Consider the following 5,923-nt stretch of genomic DNA (forward strand, 5'->3'; position numbering starts at 1 on the left):
TTTCTTAGTTATCATTTCTTCATATGTTTCTATTAAGTATTTTTTTTTACTTATTATAAATTTAATAAATATGTTATTTATTTGTTAGTTATTTATAGAAGAATAGACATGCTATTTTTATTTCTTTATTATAAATTAATAAATATTTTAATTATTTATTTATTATTATCCATTAAATAGACATTTTATTTATCTTTTTTTTATAAATTATTTAATTGATTTATTCTAAATTAATTAATTTGGGCATTTTCTATAGGATCAAATGCTTATTCTTTTGTTTTCCAGAAAGTTCAACAATGTTCATGTCTATGACTATTGTTGTCATGATATGCCAATCACATTGATTTTAATGCTATTTGGAATAATACTAGCAATTGGGCCAGATGTTGCAAAGGAAATGTCGTAAAGAAAAAATTGGAGAAGAATCATCACATATAAAAATCCATTTTGTAGGTGCATACTTTGTCATTAATTCATCCTCTTGGATCTCATGACCCATATCACAGCATCTTTTGGGAGCTCTGGAGGTGATATCAACCTCTTTCCCATTTGCAAATTAATAGACCACCTCCCTTCATCAAATGGTTGGCTGATTGATAAGCCATAACACTCAAACGCTGAAGCTAGAAACTTGAAAATATAAAATGCACAAGAATATTGATTCCCAAACCATCTATATCTTATGTTTCTGAAATTTTACTCAAGATGAGCTCTGATTAGTTTTGACAAAGTCAGCTTTAACTAATAAATAATATAAATTGAAAATACATAGTGCTCAATATTAACCATGCCTTTATTATCTTACAACTAACTATTAAGACTAGCTATAAATGATTTCCAGAGTTCTTCATTGTTTTAGCAAAAATAGCCCCACCTTCTCAACAAGGGGCAAGAAGCTATGTTCAAAAGAAACCTAGGACAACCGTTTTTCCTAAGAAGGAAGTTGGCTTTAGTGCCCAACAAGATACATCATAATCTGCTGCTATAGGTCTAGTAGTGTGTCTTACACCAACAACTACTGAAAACCCAAAATTTTATCAGGTGGGTGGGAAATGTGAACTTCCTCTTCCAGAATAGGAGATTCATGGGGCTTGAGATGATTAACATTAACCACATTGTGGAGGAAAAGCTGGCAAGTCAAATCTAAATGACATGCATTCACGCCAACCTACTTTAGAATAGTACAGGGACTCTAGTAGATGGGCTTGAGTTTATATGCAACTTCCCCTTAAAACACAGTTTATCCATGAGTGTATGTGTTAATTATGGTGTTTCTATACCCATCTCTACATCATTAGATTAATTTTGTCTCTTAACTTTTATAGTATATTATAGGTTAGCTACAAATAACATGAAAAGCTATTGTCTCCTATGTTATTTACGGTTGATGGTGAACATATTAAATATTCATTGAGGAAATATCCTTTTTTGAAACAAGTGCAAAGGGATAACCGCCAATAACATATGCTCACATATGCTCTTTATCCATCGATAATGCAGTATATTTTTATAAAAAGTAATCATTCTTATAACTGCTTCTTTCTTAATAGAACACAACAAAGATTTCAGCGAAGTATTCTATGACAATTGTACACAAAAGAACTTACCTCAGTGTTGTGAAGTGAGGAAAGCATCTTGTTTTTGGTTTTTTCCCTTTGTATCCTGTATTATTCCATAATTGTGATGACGCTTCTCACAAAATAAAATTACAACTAAGCTAATTTGTGAATGTAAAAATAAAAAGCATCGAAAATTGAAATATAAATTCTCCCTTCAATCATGTCAAAAAAAAAAAATTTCAATTTATACTTTGAAATCCATTTTCTTGGAACAAGACATTAGCGATGGTACCACAACATATCCTTTTCGAAATAATATAACAACAAATATTCATTGTAGTAAATTCAAAACTAGAGTTTTAAGTGAACTTACAGACACATAATGTTATAATGAAAATAGAGTAAAGGAGATCTAAATTCCATGATATATATTATGATAAAAATCGAGAAGGACACGAATTGTTCTCTTACTGTAATAAATTATGTGTTATAAAAGTAGGAAAACCGAACACATGGTCCAAGGTGTTTTGAACACTTTAGGAGAAGGTCTATGACTTAGGATAGAGCAGAAGAAAACTTAGTACTTGTTTAGAGGTTACAGATAAAAAGGAAATTCCTTTAGAAGACATGGAAGGAAATTTTTTTTTCCTTATTTTCTTATATATCCTTAGCCTTGGCTATGTTTTCCCTTGCTTATATATCCTTGGCTTGGCTCTGCATGAATAAAGTCTCACTCGATTGGATGCCTAGGGCCTTAAGTCAAAATAACAAGAAAATCTCTCCCAGCACACCTATAATAGTTGCGCACAGTCCTATGTAAATAAAATTTTCAAATCTAAGAAAAATCCCAATTTTCTCTACATTTGAAAAGAAAAAGAAGGTGTAATCCAGGGGTGATCAATCCATCACCAATACACTCTACAATATTAGGTGCATTGAATATTTCTAGGTCAACAATAGTTATATTTTGTGTATGTTCTACAGGAAGATCACAACAGTTAAGATCTCTGTGCTTTTCACTAAAATATGCTACAAAGGATATAATTCATTTGCACTTGTTGGTAAATACAATGTACATTTTCTTTTCAAATGACATATTCCACACACATCTACTATTACTCACTAAGAAAAACAGAGTGAATCTCCTGTAGAGCCAAAAATTTGTCGCTTTCTTGGTGGCTACAAAAATGTCATATTCTAGCAATTTTTTTCATATATTGGCACTGATTGGGAAAAATATTGCTCCCAAAGCATAGAGGCTCTCAGGGTACTCCTCTGCAATTTCAGATAAATTGTTTCTGCTTGAACCTAGGTTTCTAATCAAGACCAACTTTAAAATTCTTGTATCCCTGCTACTAAACTCCCTTAAATATTTTAACGTCTCATCTAGTACTAAGAGAAGCCTCGAAAGTATCCAAAACTTCTACTGGAACCTCTCTGGGAACTGGAAGACTCCCTATAGTCACTAAAACGGTAGGATCCAGAACCACCATAGTCACCTCCTAACCCACCACCATAGCTACTTCCTGATCCACTACCGTAACTACCTCCTGATCTGCCATAACTTGAACCACCATAATCTCCTCCTGATACACCATAGATGTAACCACAAGATCTTCCCCCCTTGAACCACCATGGCTTCCAAGACGGCTCCCCCATGAACTCTTAGAACTTCCAAAACGGTCCCCCCTAAACCACCATAACTTCCAAAACGGTTGCCTCCTGAAGCACCGAAACCACCAAGTCTATCATCTATTTCCTCTTTCATCCTAGCCAACTCTTTAAACATGGAACCTATATCATTTTCAATCATGTTAACTAGTCTAATTTGTTGGTGAGTATGGATAAGGATAGCATTGATCGTCCTACCAGCATGCCTTGTTCGCCCTAATCTATGCAAAAAAATATCTGATGTTGTTGGGTTCTCATAATGAATAACCAGATCCACATTAGGAATATCAATACCATGGGTAGCTACATCAGTAGTAATATACGCATTAAAATTCCCCTCATGATATCCAACAAAAGTCCTCTCTCGCTGATTGTGTGAGATATCACCATGAAGAGGTTCACATGAAAGTACCCTACCTAGTGACACCGACATACATTTTCCCTCTTTGGCATATTCTGTTATCATTGGGTTGAGAATCAAGCGTTTCCCATAGGTTGATGCAGCAATAGAATAAAGTGATATTTCTTCTGCCAACTTCTAAGATGATTCACCAACAAGATTGATAACAACTGAATCATTTAAATATTTTCTTGAAAGCCTCTGCACCTAGATAGGCATTGTAGCAGAAAAAAGCATACCTTGATGCTTTTTTGGAAATCTTTCCATAGTCACCTCAACATCTTCATCGAAGCCCACATTCAGCATCTCGTCAGCCTCATCCAAAACAACAAATTGTAATTATGACAAGACTAATGCACCACGATTGATTAGATCAATAATGCGACCAAGTGTTCCAAAAACAACATCTAAACCCCTTCTAAGAACATTGATTTGGCTCATTATAGGTACAACCCCATAACAACAAAGAGTATCTAGGCTTGGAGTAGATTCTTGGAATTCCTTGTCAACTTGGCGTGCAAGTTCTCATGTTGGAGCCAAGACGAGTGCCAAGGGATATGATCCACGCCCATTATTATGGTTGTGCTGAATGATTTTGTCCAAGATTAGGATTCCAAATGCAAGAGTCTTTCCAGTTCTCGTCCTAGCATGACCTTGCATCGCTAGTTCCAACACTACTTTTTGAATGGGGAACAATCTAGTAATACCACGCCTATCGAGAGAATTAATAATTTCTTCATCAATTCCGAGCTTGGAAACATCAAGCCCTTCATCATCACCACCGACTTTCTTTTTGGCTCCTACTTTTTTTATCATAGTCGTTGTATTCTGTCTGAGGCGTCTCGACCTCCTAACACCCAAGACGCGTGCCTCTCATCCTTTGTGACTACATATTCCACCAACAACTAGGAACCCACACTGTAGTTGACCGCTCTGACTGGAGAGCGGAAGCATCTCACCTGGCCGATATCACCATTGATGATTTTAGCTCTCCTGATGTCATACTAACTGGCGAATTGCAGGCTTCGGTGGATTGAAACCCTTTGAGTGAAACCTTCGACAAAGGGTTTATCAGAACGAGATTCTTTAGAGGAAACGAACATGAGGAGAATCGAAGCCCTATTGGTCCTCCTCCATTGAGGGATTTCAATAGGAGAAAAGCCACAATGGCTTTGGTTGCCTTTGAACTCAACTCGCTGCCTGCCATGTCGTTCAATTTCGAAACATCCATTCTTTTTCTAAATCCAAATACATGAAAGCATTAATACTTTCAGATAAATAGAGGGTTACATTTCATAGTTAGGAGATTTGTATCGCGCACTTAGTTAGTTAGGTAGTTAAGCATAAATGGAGGAGACAATAGATCTAATGGCCTAAAAAATTTCAATCGTCTAACATTTCATTTGATGGTATAGATAGGTACACAGTGGCAGTTGAGAGAATTGTTTTCAAAGAGGAATGCCTTATGACGTAATTATAATTATTTTAAAAATAATTTGAAACACAATTATTTAATGTATATGATTAATTGCTTCATGTAAAAAAAATCAAATAAATAAACAAACCAATAGTATACAAATACATACATATATATGTATATATATATATATATATATATATATATATATATATATATACACACACACACACACACACATTTTAAGTAAACTATTTTATAAAATATAATTATATAATTCATTTTAATATGATGGAATAAATTAAAATCATATATGGTTTAAAACATTAGATTAGAGTGGACAATGTATCTTTTTATTTACATTCATAATTCCATCTATGTCAAATGGATATTTGACCATGAAACCCCTATGCAGGGGTTTTGGCCCTTCACTTTAAAATTTCGAAAATAAAGAGAGAATTAATGCAAAAAATGAATAATTTTTATAACCACCCTTTTTCTTCACGAGGTACCATTATGGATGTTTTTCTATTGTTTATCAGATGCATTATAAAAAATGTACCTTAAGACTGAACAAAATTAAGTCTGGATTAGTATCTCATGCGTTGCACTTCTGAGTCAATCTTGTTTCAAGGAGGACTCTTGATGAAGAGGGCATTCAGTAATGGTAGGATCGTAAACACTTTCCAAAACATATTCTAGAAAAATTAAGGCAGCCACATCTTTAGCATATAATATAACTCGCGCAAAGAAGTTGGTCAAACTTTACAAAGAAATAGAGTTGGATCTAATGAAAATATGTGGATTATAGTCTTTTGCACGAGTTTGGGGTCGACCTAAAATTCATTTACAAGTTATATATATGCAAAAATAGTA

The 5,923-nt window shown here is 34.2% G+C and overlaps 1 pseudogene; it reads right to left on the reverse strand.

Moving 5' to 3' along the window:
- Nucleotides 1-2,951: 2,951 nt before the first annotated feature.
- LOC149211850 (DEAD-box ATP-dependent RNA helicase 53 pseudogene) lies at nucleotides 2,952-4,446 on the reverse strand (annotated as a pseudogene).
- Between the last annotated feature and the right edge of the window lie 1,477 nt (nucleotides 4,447-5,923).

The sequence above is a fragment of the Pinus tabuliformis genome, chromosome 1_1 (assembly GCF_031772625.1).
Source record: "Pinus tabuliformis cultivar Carrire ecotype Pingquan chromosome 1_1, CPIR1, whole genome shotgun sequence".
NCBI classification, from domain to species: Eukaryota; Viridiplantae; Streptophyta; class Pinopsida; order Pinales; family Pinaceae; genus Pinus; species Pinus tabuliformis.